The sequence below is a fragment of the Entelurus aequoreus genome, linkage group LG18, assembly GCF_033978785.1.
Source record: "Entelurus aequoreus isolate RoL-2023_Sb linkage group LG18, RoL_Eaeq_v1.1, whole genome shotgun sequence".
NCBI classification, from domain to species: Eukaryota; Metazoa; Chordata; class Actinopteri; order Syngnathiformes; family Syngnathidae; genus Entelurus; species Entelurus aequoreus.
The window spans coordinates 21,367,031-21,383,163 of record NC_084748.1 but is presented as its reverse complement, the minus strand read 5'-3'; the positions used below and the strand labels follow the sequence as shown (position 1 = coordinate 21,383,163).

At 39.9% G+C, this 16,133-nt stretch overlaps 1 protein-coding gene across 8 annotated transcripts in view; it reads right to left on the bottom strand.

Annotated features, from left to right (window-relative positions):
* Positions 1-16,133, bottom strand: part of ctnnd1 (catenin (cadherin-associated protein), delta 1) — a 141,191-nt gene that overhangs the window by 123,823 nt on the left and 1,235 nt on the right. For 2 of the 8 annotated variants that reach the window (XM_062026750.1, XM_062026757.1), the window contains exon 2: positions 15,123-15,172. The exons of 4 other annotated variants lie outside the window; for them this stretch is intronic. The gene's annotated coding sequence lies outside the window, so the exon portion shown is untranslated. Of the gene's footprint in view, positions 1-4,740; positions 4,863-15,122; positions 15,173-16,133 lie in introns of those variants that run through there. 2 more of the 8 variants (XM_062026751.1, XM_062026752.1) reach the window with 2 other exon arrangements.

Below are 16,133 nucleotides of genomic sequence, written 5' to 3'. Positions count from 1 at the left end.
TTTGGTCCGGATGACACAATGTCGAATATTTCCAAAAACAATTTGAAATGTGGACTCGTCAGACCACAGAACACTTTTCCACTTTGCATCAGTCCATCTTAGATGATCTCGGGCCCAGAGAAGCTGGCGACGTTTCTGGATGTTGTTGATAAATGGCTTTCGCTTTGCATAGTAGAGCTTTAACTTGCACTTACAGATGTAGCGACGAACTGTATTTAGTGACAGTGGTTTTCTGAAGTGTTCCTGAGCCCATGTGGTGATATCCTTTAGAGATTGATGTCGGTTTTTGATACAGTGCCGTCTGAGGGATCGAAGGTCACGGTCATTCAATGTTGGTTTCCGGCCATGCCGCTTACGTGGAGTGATTTCTCCAGATTCCCTGAACCTTTTGATGATATTATGGACCGTAGATGTTGAAATCCCTAAATTTCTTGCAATTGCACTTTGAGAAACGTTGTTCTTAAACTGTTTGACTATTTGCTCACGCAGTTGTGGACAAAGGGGTGTACCTCGCCCCATCCTTTCTTGTGAAAGACTGAGCATTTTTTGGGAAGCTGTTTTTATACCCAATCATTGCACCCTCCTGTTCCCAATTAGTCTGCACACCTGTGGAATGTTCCAAATAAGAGTTTGATGAGCATTCCTCAACTTTATCAGTATTTATTGCCACCTTTCCCAACTTCTTTGTCACGTGTTGCTGGCATCAAATTCTAAAGTTAATGATTATTTGCAACAAAAAAAAAAAGTTTATCAGTTTGAACATCAAATATGTTGTCTTTGTAGCATATTCAACTGAATATGGGTTGAAAATGATTTGCAAATCATTGTATTCTGTTTATATTTACATCTAACACAATTTCCCAACTCATATGGAAACGGGGTTTGTAAATCGATAAAAAGCAGAGCCTGGCGACGCATGTGCGTTTATCATAACTCTCTCGCTCTCTCTGTCTCTGCCCCTACCTCACAAATGCTGCTGCTCGCACAATTTGTTTTGTTTTTAACCCCTTCTTAACACTGAACGTACATTGAAAATACACGCAACCCTAACTCAAAATGCCGGACATTTGAGGCATTAAAGAAACTCTGTCCGGACAGCTCCGCAAAAGAGGACATGTCCAGTGCAAAGAAGACGTATGGTCAGTCTATCGTAGCCCGTTAGCTGCTAGCATGCCGTGTGTTGTGCCTCGGTGTGCATTGTTTACACAACGTGCGGTACGCTACTTAATATGTCCATGTGGAAACTCGTTCGGTACACCTCCGAACCGAACCGAAACGGTTCAATACAAATACACGTACCGTTACACCCCTAGTATTATGTATTATCATTACAGCAGTGGTTAATTGGTTCTAAAAATATTGTTGACAATAACGTTGTTTATCAGTAATATTGTTTAGGACAATATATCGTTCACTAAAATTTGTAATCGGCCCAGGCCTACTCCACGGTCCATACATACGTGTAAAAATGCCTTATGTTCTTAAAGCACTTAATACACTCTACACAAATCAGCCATGTCATATCAGACCAATGAAATTACTGAACAGTTCACAGTGGACCAATGACATGAAATCAAAAGGCACTCACACAATCATTCATCCAGCCATTTAGCCTGTTATGCACACAACGTAGCCCCAAAGCCGAGGACAATACGGCCATCCGAAAAGTAAAAAGCAGCCGCACGGAAAATAAATCCACCACCACCAAAGGCCGGACCGCCCCGGGGTCAAAGAAGACAGAACAAGCCCAGAGGCAACCTGCCTTGAGATGATAGTGAAAGCAAAAACAAGGCAGAGAAAACGCAGAACAAAGCAACTCTGAGTCCCCTAACTCTGACACAGAGCTGTTTACACAAAAGATAAGCAGTTTCATTTTTGCATCATGTTTCCTTACTGTAGGGCTGGGCGATATGGACAAAAACGAAAATCCCTGTATTTTATATATCCCGGTATAAGATCTATATCAGTATTTTTAAACAAAACGTGCGAAGTGTTTAGTTTAAACTCAACACCACATTACTGTTAATACCAGTGTTTTGAAAATTACTTTTAAAAAGTAATTAATTATAGTTACTTATTTAACCAAAAAAGTAACTTAATTACTAATAGAATTACTCTGTAATAAATGTAATGAATTACTAAGGAAAGTAATTAATGCTAATAACTTTAAATATATGTCATATGCAGTAGAGAGAAGTTTATGAGAGCAGCATGTGTGTCCCTTTAAAAGGCGTTGTCTGTTGCCAAGCGACGTGTGACATCAGCGAGGGCTTCAGCTGAACTGTTTTTGTTAGCTTTAGCAGTTAGTCGGCACTGACGGCTGTTCTGTAGAATCTTTTCACCAGCTTGTGTTACCTCTGGTTAATAAAGAGGAGCAGTCATCCGCCCCCGGAAGCGCGTGGAAGACCCTACCCGCACGCTGGATCCTCCCCCGGCGGCCGGCGTAGCAAAGGCACATAAAAAGATATCGATATGGCGGTATTGTCTCAAATATATATCTTTATAAAAGTATTAACTCAAATACAAGTAAACCACCCAGCCTTACTTTACTGTACCAAAAAGGACCACAACATGACCTAAAAGCAAGGTATGTACCGAAACACAATTATGGCATATTGCCACACCCCTATTTTTCAGCTTTTCTAAAAGAAATCAATGGAAAGAGAAAATTATCCACAGTCAAATACAATGGTAAACTTGTACAAAGACATGTAATTCAGTACTACTGGCTTTTAAAAGAGACCAATTATGCAAAACCAACTTTTCTTGCCTGGTGGTAGCTGCTTTTGTGTATTTGGGATCCCCATAAGCCCCGAAAATTGTTAATAAAAGAGGGATTTATTTGCATCTAACAAGTCCGTCTCTCAAAAGGGCTTGTTTTCAGAGGCAGTCAAAAAAAAGTCTTTACAGCACAATCTATGCAAAATGTTGACCAAAGAACCATCGCCACAAGTTATGTAGACCAAAAGGAAGTGTTTAACCAGAAAAAAAATCATAATATGCCCCCTTTAAAGTTGTTAATGTGTTAAAAGTATGATCTGCCCTCTCCTTGACTGATCACCAGCCGCAGCAAAGTTCTTGCAAACACAGCTACCCACAGTTCACAGACTTCCAGGCAACTCTGCGAGATAAGCAGACTTGTTAATACTCAGGATACCAACAGTTTCTCCATTTGTTTACGCTTCTCCAGTTGTGCTGGCTACAATTAAATGTTTGGTTAAAAAATGTACGACTGCGCTATGGTAGGTGCTGATTTTTGCTACTCTAAGCTTTAGAACTTTTTTTAACAAGGAAGTGGAGGGATTCTATGTGCTCAAAGCTCGTTGGCACAAGGCCAATTGGTTAAATGGTTAACTTTACATCTCTGTGCATCTTCTATGTGCAGTCTGTAACTTATTAATTCCCAACATAACAGAGGTGTAGTATAATGCAGCAAATTAAGGTCACCCAGCTGAATCTGCTATCAATGCTAGTATTTGTCATTCACAGTGGTGCATTGAAAAAACAATTGCACCAAAGCAACTCAACACTAGGACGAGTGACAGCAGAGCAGAATAATCAGTCCTTAGTTGAGCTACACAATATAAAAGGAGAGGAAACAATGCTTTTATTTTTACCAAACTGATACTGTCACGTAAGGGTAGAAATGCCAGCAATCACCAGCATGTCATGACATCTGTGGAACGTGTGCTACTGAGCTTCAGACAACCCTTGGAACGCAACTGTGTGCCACTGGTATGCTTAAAATTTACGTCTCTCTAGCCTTCACTTGGAAGTACAGCGCCACAACCAGCAAGTACTGTACTAGGCAGAAAGTAAGGCTGCTCGATTAACCAAATTTTAATCACAATCACAGCTGCTACAATTAAATGAGGGCGATGTTCTACGATATTTACATTTTAAAAGCAAGCTCTGCTGCAAATCAAATGAAGCACTTTTACATTACTGACCACAAAAGAGCAACAGCTGCCCACTCCAGAGGCCATTGTCTAATCCATTATTATTATGTGTTTCTGTTCATTATTAGTATCAGTTAGTATCTGTCAGCTTTTTTAAATTACATGATGTCTTGGATGAACTTGACCTAGTCGTTCAGACTGCAGTCGCATTGGATACACATCTGATTCAGGCCTCGAATTGTAACTTTTTAAGGTCAAGGCAAGTGTTGCCTTAAAGGAGGGCTCATATTTTAAGTTATGTACATTTATATGTACATGCAGATGCTGTATCAGGACAGGTCCATTAAGAGTTTGAGCAGAACCATGTTGTATAGGAATTAACTATACACAATAAAACATTAACAAAATGATGTGTCAAATGTTTTTTTAAATTAATACCTTTGTGAGATGAAAAAAACACAAGTAATGTAAAAAAAAACAAAAAAAAAAAAAAAAACTTGGCCTTTAATTGTTGATATCAAAATAAAACACGAAGCAGTTTGGCAAATGAAGGTAAAGTCTAATAATTAAGATGGGATCTTCTCCAACGCCCCGTGTGGTTCAGTACAACAGTTTGGCCAACAACAAAATAAAACAGGAGTGACATAGAATACACAATCTTCACAGCCAATGTGAAATTCGATGAGCTGACAAAACATTTTAGCTAGTACTGATGTTATTTGAACACTGATAGTTTTGCAGTTAAATAAAGGAGTGAACAAACCCCAGTAAACAAAGTAAAGACTTTATAAACAAGTTCTGACAACGTTTTCGACACATCAACTGCAGCATGTTTCCTCACCTCATTAACTCTCAGTCACAGCAGCTGATGGACGCTGTATTGTCAAAATGAAAGCAACATCATATAGTTTTTCTCATTCGCTGTTTACTTTTAGTGTGGGGACAAGTGTGTCTGTCTCCAATATTGTCCACACCTGTCTCCATCTAACAACAGTGTGCTCTTAAACGCACAGTGGGAAGCAAGGGAAAATGACTGTGGCGTCCCGGAAGAGTTGGCGCTGCAAAGAATTCTGGGAATCTGTTCTGTTGTGTTGCAGATATTCTCCCTAAATGTGTTTGTCATTGTTGTTAGGTGTGGTCTCACTATATGGCACAGCTTTATGACAGTGTTGGCATTGTTTATACGGCAACATGATCATGATCATCAACGCTACCTGGCGGTAAACCAAACGCTTAGCTCCGTTTGTTCGTAGGGGAAATTTCCGGAGCAAAGTTTGTGTGTTGATGGTCCTCAATGATTATAAAGCCCATGTACGCATGCGCCTGACTTCGTGTTGCCTAAAATACATTAATAAATGACGGGGTTTCGGTAATTATTAACGTAGACGTATTACTAACTGTCTGGATCGCAAATTAGCATTATGACGTTGACCATTACATCCCTCGTCCATTAACAAGTAAAAACTAAAAGGCTGTCACGGCGTGTTGTTGTCGCAAATGTTGGTAATAATGTAGGGCATTACGGAAAATGAGAGGGCGGTCACAGCTTTTGCCGCAGTTGCCGTGGTTAAATTCGAGCCCTGCTGATTATATAGCCGCATACGAAAGTGGCCTGGGTCGAATTTCAAAAATTCTGAATTGTACTGTTCACATTGACATTAAAAAATCCAATACAAGTCACAAGAGACATGGGCCGATAGCTAGTCGGCAGCCTAAGATGGAGTCGGCTCTTTTGGTTGCTTTGTTGGGTCTGTTCCTGGTCTCTGGCCGTGCTGTACCCAACCCAACTCTATACATGGTGCAATCGTATGTGCGTAATTTGTGTTATTTATTTGTCCTTTTTTTTTCTCGTTCTTTTTTTGTAGCTCTGTACTCCTTTAATGTATTTTATGTCCTTTGTGTTCTTTAATTGTTTGGTCTTTTGTTTCATGGCAAGATGGCGCCGCAGATGGCTGACATGGTACTGTGCTCTCTCATGTTTTTCTTTGTTTCTTGCATTGAAGAAGGAGAGCACAGTCTACCAAGTCAAATTCCTAATGTGTTGCACATACTGTACTTGGTCACTAAAACTGATTCTGATATGGGCAACAAAATTCAGAACTGACCTGCAGTGTGAGCAACGCCTACATGTTGTGTTTCAACTTCTCTGTAAGTGTTGGCCATATTTCTTTATTCTCGGCTCCACTTAGAGCTATTGTGTGTGAGGGGAAAGAGGCACAACAGTGATTGGACATTATGTATGTCGTGAGGAGCCTGACTTTCGCGACGGTGGACAGGCACGCTTGCAAAAACACATGTACACTAACACACATAGGACCATAGTCCACAAGGGCGCATTGTCCCGTGCAGGATTATGCCAAGTACCATTGCATCCCTACTGTTTAGTACTGCTGTATATTGTAACAGTAATTTCCGCCATGTTTTATCAAGTTAATGTATACTAACAGCTGATCACCGTAAGCGACCTGAAATTAATGACGATCAATAAAAAACAGACATGGGCCATTTGGCTTGCGCTTTGAAATTCCCCGGCTTTTATGGCTCTTCATTGAGGTTCAGCGTTTGACGTGGCGTTAACTCCGAGCAACTCTCATTAGCTTTTTAGCTTATTTTGTGGTGATTAAACAAGTAAGAGGAGTGTTATTGCCACTGGAACTAATCAATGCCTTACAGCACTAATTTTATTGCAAACAATCTAAAATCAGAGAACGCCTTCTGATTTTTTGATTGATTGAGACTTTTATTAGTAGGTTGCACAGTGAAGTACATATTCAGTAGAATTGACACAGGAAATTATGTTCCACAAGTCAACCAATCACAGCCCTTTTCTTGGCTTGGCGAAAGGACTTACAAGGGGAAGAATGAGAGTGTAGCATACGCTTGCCTCTCGACACAGACGTGATGTTTTGTTTTGTTTGATGGCACTCATAAAGCCTGCAGTGAGAAGAAATCAGCGATGAAGAAAAATAAGCAAATGTTGTGATGCGTTTTTTAAATTAATGTGCCGTGTATGCTTAAAATGATCAAAATACGTAAATATTAAAATGTTATTAGAAATGTGCCCATATGTACAAACCCCGTTTCCATATGAGTTGGGAAATTGTGTTAGATGTAAATATAAACAGAATACAATGATTTGCAAATCCTTTTCAACCCATATTCAATTGAATGCACTACAAAGACAAGATATTTGATGTTCAAACTCATAACTTTATTTTTTTTTTGCAAGTAATAATTAACTTAGAATTTAATGGCTGCAACACATGCCAAAGTAGTTGGGAAAGGGCATGTTCACCACTGTGTTACATCACCTTTTCTTTTAACAACACTTAGTAAACGTTTGGGAACTGAGGAGACACATTTTTTAAGCTTTTCAGGTGGAATTCTTTCCCATTCTTGCTTGATGTACAGCTTAAGTTGTTCAACAGTCCGGGGGTCTCCGTTGTGGTATTTTAGGCTTCATAATGCGCCACACATTTTCAATGGGAGACAGGTCTGGACTACAGTCAGGCCAGTCTAGTACCTGCACTCTTTTACTATGAAGCCACGTTGATGTAACACGTGGCTTGGCATTGTCTTGCTGAAATAAGCAGGGGCGTCCATGGTAATGTTGCTTGGATGGCAACATATGTTGCTCCAAAACCTGTATGTACCTTTCAGCATTAATGGCGCCTTCACAGATGTGTAAGTTACCCATGCCTTGGGCACTAATACACCCCCATACCATCACAGATGCTGGCTTTTAAATTTTGCGCCTATAACAATCCGGATGGTTCTTTTCCTCTTTGGTCCGGAGGACACGTTGTCCACAGTTTCCAAAAACAATTTGAAATGTGGACTCGTCAAACCACAGAACACTTGTCCACTTTGTATCAGTCCATCTTAGATGAGCAAAGGCCCAGCGAAGCCGACGGCGTTTGTGGGTGTTGTTGATAAACGGTTTTCGCCTTGCATAGGAGAGTTTTAACTTGCACTTACAGATGAAGCGACCAACTGTAGTTACTGACAGTGGGTTTCTGAAGTGTTCCTGAGCCTATGTGGTGATATCCTTTACACACTGATGTCGCTTGTTGATGCAGTACAGCCTGAGGGATCAAAGGTCACAGGCTTAGCTGCTTACGTGCAGTGATTTCTCCAGATTCTCTGAACCCTTTGATGATATTACGGACCGTAGATGGTGAAATCCTTAAATTCCTTGCAATAGCTGGTTGAGAAAGGTTTTTCTTAAACTGTTCAACAATTTGCTCATTTGTTGAAAAAGTGGTGACCCTTGCCCCATCCTTGTTTGTGAATGACTGAGCATTTCATGGAATCTACTTTTATACCCAATCATGGCACCCACCTGTTCCCAATTTGCCTGTTCACCTGTGGGATGTTCCAAATAAGTGTTTGATGAGCATTCCTCAACTTTATCAGTATTTATTGCCACCTTTCCCAACTTCTTTGTCACATGTTGCTGGCATCAAATTCTAAAGTTAATGATTATTTGCAAAAAAAATAATGTTTATCAGTTTGAACATCAAATATGTTGTCTTTGTAGCATATTCAACTGAATATGGGTTGAAAATGATTTGCAAATCATTGTATTCCGTTTATATTTACATCTAACACAATTTCCCAACTCATATGGAAACAGGGTTTGTACCGTAATTTCCGGACTATAAGCCGCACCAGCTAAATTTAGGGGAAAATACAGATTGCTCCATATATAAGCCGCACCCGACTATAAGCCGCAGGGTTTTGATGTGTAATTACCGTAGTATATAGGGGTTCCTGCTACCACGGAGGGGATTGTCGGGACAGAGATGACTGTTTGGGAACGCAAAGCGTCCCATTTATTAACAATAAATCTTTCAATCATTCAATCAAACTTTCACATCTTTGACATGGCGAACAGCATTCGTGCAGAGTACAAATAATACAACGGTGCAAAGTAATACAAAGTGCTCGCCTGTACGTTATCAAAATAACCAGCCTACCGGTATATGAAAAGTCAGTCTTTAATCATTGTGTCATCGACTTCCTCCTGCGTACTAAAACCACCGAAATCCTCTTTGTTGGTGTCGGAGAAGAACAGGCCGTAAATAAGCTGCACCCTTGTATAAGCCGCAGGGACCAGAACGAGGGGAAAAAGTAGCGGCTTATAGTCCGGAAATTACGGTACTTACATCATGTTTATATACCTCTAACGGAGTTATATAAACACTCCCACAGGCTCCATTGTAAGTGGACTTTTGATCGCATTTTTTTAATATTTAGAATGCATTAAAATAAATAAATCCGTCGTCATGTCTTTCATAGTGATTCTGAACGATAGGCAAAATTCCAAAATAGTGGAGTTTCCCTTTAATCTCACAAATCACAGGAATGCAATAACAATTGGAAAACAAATACTGTATTGATGTGTTATGTTTTATACTGCACAGAAGTAGACACTAGATGGCAGTAGAAGCTAGGAATGTAACAATATTAAATTTCACGTACGGTATTTTTGCGGTGTAGGTCTAAAAAAAAAAAAAGCTTGGTAAAAATGCCATAGTGTGTAAAAGGAAGTGTCAGGAATGTTTAGGATAAGCACACTTACTGTAATTGAACACAAACAAAGTAAAATGTTCCAGTTGTATTTATTACAAGTATTTCTGAGTGCAAATATTTAACAGAATAATGTCTTTAAAGTAACTGTAAACATCCAGTGTTACAAGTGTAAAAGATTAACGTACAATTTAGTGTCTTTCAACTTTTACTTAGTGGGAAGCAGTGTCCTTCAGTGGTAATTTTTTGCATTAGCCTGGAAAATGTTTCTCAGAAAAGTAAACTAACAATATAACTTTTAATAACGAAAATACCTTCACAAACTGATGTTTGGCTTCTTTGGCTTCAAATATCTTTTCAGCGTGACGGTGTATCAGGCGGCGACTTGTCCAACCCTGCCTTACACCTAGAGATGATGTTCGAAATAGGTTTTCCCGGTTGTTCGATAAGAAAAGAAACGATTCCATGGACTCGAATCCCTTTTTGAGAACCGCTTCCCGTTATCGAGGCCACTGTAGTAAAGAAAAATATTTGGTTCTTTATTCGAATCCCTGGGAACGAATCCCTTCCCACATACAGGAAATTCCCTGTGGGACCTGTAATGTTATGCCCATTTGATTGTAGACTCTTACTGACACCTTGTGGCGATATGAAAATACTACACGTCATTAGTTTGGGCACTTCCGGGTTGAGACAATTGAGAAGTAGACAAGTTGTGTTAGCTCTTACAAGCCTTGGAAAATATAAGTCTGTAAGTAAAATGTTTAACTTGTTTATGTAACTCAATATTAAGGTGGAAAGTGGTTAAGTTTGATACTAAGATGTTTATTGAAAAACTATTTTTGTGCACTGTTTCACCAGCATAGCGACAACTCTAGTCAACAAGCTGTCCCACAACTCTGGTCGCTTTGGTGTAGAACACATTAAAGCCTTCTACAGAAAGCTAGGAGTATCCAACAACGATTTTAAATTAGAAATGGTCTCAGCGGATGAGGTGCTTAAAAAATTGAGCGCGCTCCACCCAAACAAGGCCACCGGCCTTGACAATATCCCCTCCAGATTCCTCAGAGACTCTGCCTCCACCATTGCCCCTATCATTACGCACATAATAAACCTCTCAATTTCTCAAGGCCAAGTACCAAAATATTTTAAGATAGCAAGAGTAACTCCCCTCTTTAAAAAAGGAAGCAAATTGGAACCTGGTAACTACCGACCTGTTTCTATTCTCAGTTCCATTTCGAAAGTAATGGAAAAAATTGTCGATAGTTACCTTGCCACTAATAAACTCATGTACAAATTCCAATCCGGCTTCAGAACTAACCACTCCACTGACACATGCCTTCTCTATCTGACCGACCACATCAAACATGAGGTGGACGCGGGCAAATACTGCGGCATGGTCATGCTGGACCTTCAGAAGGCCTTTGACACCGTTAACCACGCAATACTGTTGGATAAACTCAGAGCAATCGGATTTGTAAGCTGTGGAGTCCCCCAAGGCAGAATATTAGGGCCTTTACTGTTCCTAATATACATAAACGACATGTCATCAGCGTGCGACTGTGATGTGTTTTTGTTTGCGGATGACTCGGCCCTGCTGGTATCCAGCAAGGACAAGTCACAGGTGGAGAAAATCGTCAGTGCTGAACTCTGTAGAATTTGCACCTGGCTCGCTGACAACAAGCTATCAATACACTTGGGTAAAACGGAATCCATCCTATTTGGGTCCCACATCAACCTTAAGAAAGTCAATGACTTCACTATAAAAGTGGGTGACATTGTTATCACAAGGAAGGATGAGGTCCTATTCTAGAGGCTAATCATTCCTGGATGATGGCAAAATCAATCAAAAAGGTCAACCAACGAATGGGATTTCTCTACAGAATCTCCTCTCTGGTCAACAAAAGCACTATGAAGATTCTAGCGGGAACTCTCGTTCAACCCTTTTTCGATTACGCATGCACCTCCTGGTCCCCTAGCACCTCCAAATCCCTCAAATCTAGACTCCAAACATACCAGCACAAGCTAGTCAGATTACTTCTAGACCTCCACCCCAGATCACACCTCACTCCTACCCACTTCTCCAAAGTGAGCTGGCTCAGGGTGGAGGACAGAGTAAAACAACTTGCACTGAGCCTAGTCTATAAAATCCGCTACACCTCCCTGATACCGAAATACATGTCAAACTACTTCCTCAACGTAAATGACCGCCATAACCACAACACCAGGGGGAGCTCCACGAACCACGTTAAACCCAGATTCCGAACTAACAAAGGTCTTAACTCATTCTCTTTCTATGCCACATCAATATGGAATGCACTCCCAACAGGTGTAAAAGAAACGGCATCTCTATCCTCCTTCAAAACCGCACTAAAAGAACACCTCCAGGCAACTACAACCCTAAACTAACACCCTCCCTTCCACATAATACCTCTTCGGATTATAAATAATCAAATGTAAACAATCAAACAATCAAATGTAGACACTTTTTCTTATACTTTCTGATCTCTCTCTCTATGTCCACTACTTGCTACACATATCCTACCAAGTCAGTTCTACACTGTTTCAATATCCATTTCTCTGATGATGCAATTGTTGATGCTGATTGTTGATGACTGAAGTGTTAGGTTTGGTTGGTATCAACCAAACCTAACCCCCCCCCCCCCCCCCTCTATATCCCACACCCCGGATTGTAAATAATGTAAAAAATTAAATGTATATACTCTGATGATTATCTTGTGTGATGACTGTATTATGATGTTAGTATATATTTGATAGTATTTGATAATATATATCTGTATCATGAATCAATTTAAGTGGACCCCGACTTAAACAAGTTGAAAAACTTATTCGGGTGTTACCATTTAGTAGTCAATTGTACGGAATATGTACTTCACTGTGCAATCTACTAAAAAAAGTTTCAATCAATCAATTTTCAATCAAAATGGATGTTTTGAGGACTTAAAATGGCTGCCAGTCGTATATTTCCACCATCGAAATAGTTTTAACACTCAGAAGTATTTGTTTGATGATAGTACTGTATATTTGTGTGAAGCTAATATTTACATATTGTGTATTACATTTCAGTATGTTAATTGAATCACATAGCTTATACATTTGTCATTGTGTGTATTTCAGTTTAAAAAAAAAATAACAGTCCTGTACAAGACAAAAGTAAAGATAGGGAAAGACAAAGCAAGATCAACAACAATAAAGAGCCTAAATGGATTAATCTGCTTTGGATTGTTTGTTAGCTGTCTGCCAAGCTGTATAACCTCAACACGTATAGTGAGGGCAGAACAGGAAATATGCAATTATTGCCAGGCTTCGCTCTCATGTAAGGGGGGAAGAATTGTTGATTGATGACTGTGGTGTTCTTAGTGTCATAGTGTGTGTAGTTAGTATGTTCCAATAGCAGCAGAAGTGCACTTTTTGGAGAGCTGTATTATTTTCAGTTTTGTGCCCAAGGGACTGATTTTATTTAACACTATATTATTATTTATACACCTATAGTGATCACAGAGACAGGTTGTTTTTGTGTTACTGTATTTTTTTTTTTCTGAAAAATCCCACTTAATATACTTTGGGTAACAGTCAATTTTTTTTTAGGGGGGGTAACAGTCAATATTTATTTATTTATTTTATTTTTTTCTTATAAAATAAAAGTGAGCTTTTGTTAAACCAAATGTGTTTTTTCCCATATACAACAACCTGGATTCGATAAGAGAATCGATCAGAGAATCGATAAGGAATCGGTTCGATAAGAGGATTCGATAATGGGCTCGAACTCGATAATTTCTTATCAAACATCATCCCTACTTACGCCCGAGTCAACTAGAATAGGCTCCAGCCCCCCGCGACATCGAGAGACAAGCGGTAGAAAAATAGATTGATGGATTTAGGACGTATCAAGTAGATTTTTCATTACTCGTATTTCCTGCGCTGAACATTTTTTGGGGGTGATTTCCCACCATGCAGTGCGTCGAAACCAGCTGGCTGTGTCGCCTTGGAAACACTCGAAACAAAAGTGGCACGGTTCGCTTTGCAGAACGCAAACTTTCTTACCTCTGCCAAAGACTAAGTTTTGGCCTGTGCTTATTTGTCTGTTTGTTAGCAACATAAATCAACCAGATATGGACAGATTTAATGTGCAAAAAAACAATTTATTTGATCTAACGAGTACAAACATACTTCACTTCCTGCTTACGTCGTTCAATGCCCCCACCTTGCCGGTCCCGAGATGCGCAGAGGATTCTGGGAGATGTAGTTTATGTACAGACCCGGCTAACGCTAACACGCCAGAAAGAAAACTACACTCACAAAGTTTTAATTTGATACAGTCACACGTCACTGTATTTTTGAAAAGGCTTTGAAACCGAAACACTGCAGTGTTTATAATACAGTTACATCCCTAGTAAAAGCACATAGTCTGAGTTCACTGACACATTACTGTACTGTTTTAATTCATTACAAAGATGAGGTGGCGACTTGTCCAAGGTGTAGATGCAGCTGAGATAGGCTTCAGCCCCCCCGCCACCCCAAAAAGGGACAAGCGGTAGAAAATGGATGGGAATTAAGCAATAAGTTATTATAATTACAAAAAGAAACATTATCAAAGGCTCTCTTGTCTGTGGTCTGCTCTGTTGTCCACAATTTGCAGATATTCTCAGTTTATGTTTCACACTTAAAAAGTATTTGTCCATCTTAAACATTAATGTATGTTCCAACACATTTACCCCCGTTCGTTAAGAGCATTTGTAAACTGTTGAGCGCAATCTATGGCGCAAATATCGATTGGTAAATGAGAGATGATGAGACATTATCATTACACTTGAACATTTCTAACATGTAAGTCCTGCCTCTTTGCTAGGTCAGCATTGCAAATGAAAATATAATCCTAAATGCCTAACCCTGGAAAAAAAATAAAATCAGATCTGTCACTTGAGGGCAAAAAAATCTGATTTGGAGTGCAGTATAAACAGGGCCAAAGTTATGGAGACACGAATTGTTCGTGGGTATTGGTTATAATTGGCATGTTCGCGACATTGTGAATTCCTGGAGTATTAATAAACAAGGTTTCAGAGACTAAACAACAGACAAATGGCAAAATGCAACAAAATGCGCTGTTTAAGACCAGCAAAGCAAGCGTATTTCAAAGGTCAAAATGGTAGCAGGTCTGCTTGTGTATAAATTTACTTGTATATCATGCGGAATGAAATCAAACCAAAACAAATAAAGCAAAGGACAATAACATAAAATACATTGTCAAAAGACTCAATGAGCAACACCGTTTAGAAAAAGGTGATCCAATTGCTGAAAACAACAGCACTGCATGGATTGTCATGTTTCCCTTTGCTTGGATAGCGAGACAACGTGATTTCTGTTCAAATGAAAAAACAAACACGCTGCAACCGTCGTGCGGTAATGACAACTCGGTTCAAGCAGAGAGACAGGGAGGAGTGTGTGGATAGAAGCTTCTGAGAGCGACACACCCATCATGGTTTAAAAGCCTGTCATTACGGAGGCTCACAAATGATAGCTCTGACTAAAACAACAGGCTGCACCGCAAAGACTTCTGATTCTTACAGACAACATGGCTTAGAATGAATTCTTGCAAGCCAAAGAAGCATTTTAAACCTCTCGGATAAGGGAAAGAGTCTGAGCATATTTGAAGAAATAGCTTGTTCAAACCTGCCCTCAATATCTGGCATCTCTGTTTCAGCAGGTAAACGTTGTCATACCTGCGGGCCAGATGCAAAGCATGTCAGTAACACAAAAACGAACCCAGTATTTTTCACCCACTGTGCCGCGGCACACTAGTGTGCCGTGAAATACGTGTGCTGTGGGAGATTGTCATTTCCCCCAGCTGGGTTAAAAGTATTTTTTGCAAACCAGTATTTATAATCCGCAAATAATGTGCTGTTGTTGAGTGTCTGTGCTGTCTAGAGCTCGGCAGAGTAACCGTGCAATACTCTTCCATATCAGTAGGTGGCAGCAGGTAGCTAATTGCTTTGTAGATGTCAGGAATGACAACGATGGTTTGTCATGATCCCAATATGCAGACGACAGCGGGAGGCAGCGTGAAGGTAAAGAAAACGAAAAAAACGAAACACTGAACTGGCTGCAAAGTAAACAAAAACAGAATGCTGGACGACAGCACAAACTTGCAGCGTGTGAAGCAGAGAGGGCATCCACAAAGTACATCCGAACATCACATGGCAATCAACAATGTCCCCACAAAGAAGGATAGCGTACGCACAACTGAAATAGTCTTATTCTTGATTGCTAAAGCAAAGCAGGTGCGGTAATATCGCTCCAAAGAAGACATGAAACTGCTACAGGAAAAAGCCACTAAAATAGAAGTGCAAGACAAGAACTAAAATACTACACACAGGAAAACACCAAAAAACTCCAAATAATTCACGGCGTGACGTGACAGTACTTTGAGACAAGAGCTATTGTGATGCATGGTTGGTTATGGTTTGAGATCAACAATTGCGAGAACAACTTTTTACTGTCAATATCGACTGCCGAGTTGAATTTTTGTATGTTTTCTGCTGGTGGTGCCGGATTTTTTCTATAAAAAAATTGTGCCTTGGCTAAAAAAGGGTGACAAATACTGGACTAACCAACTGGCGGACAGCATGTATCAATGTGACATATATGCACGTATGTTCTGCATTGATTTGAAGGCAGTGCAAA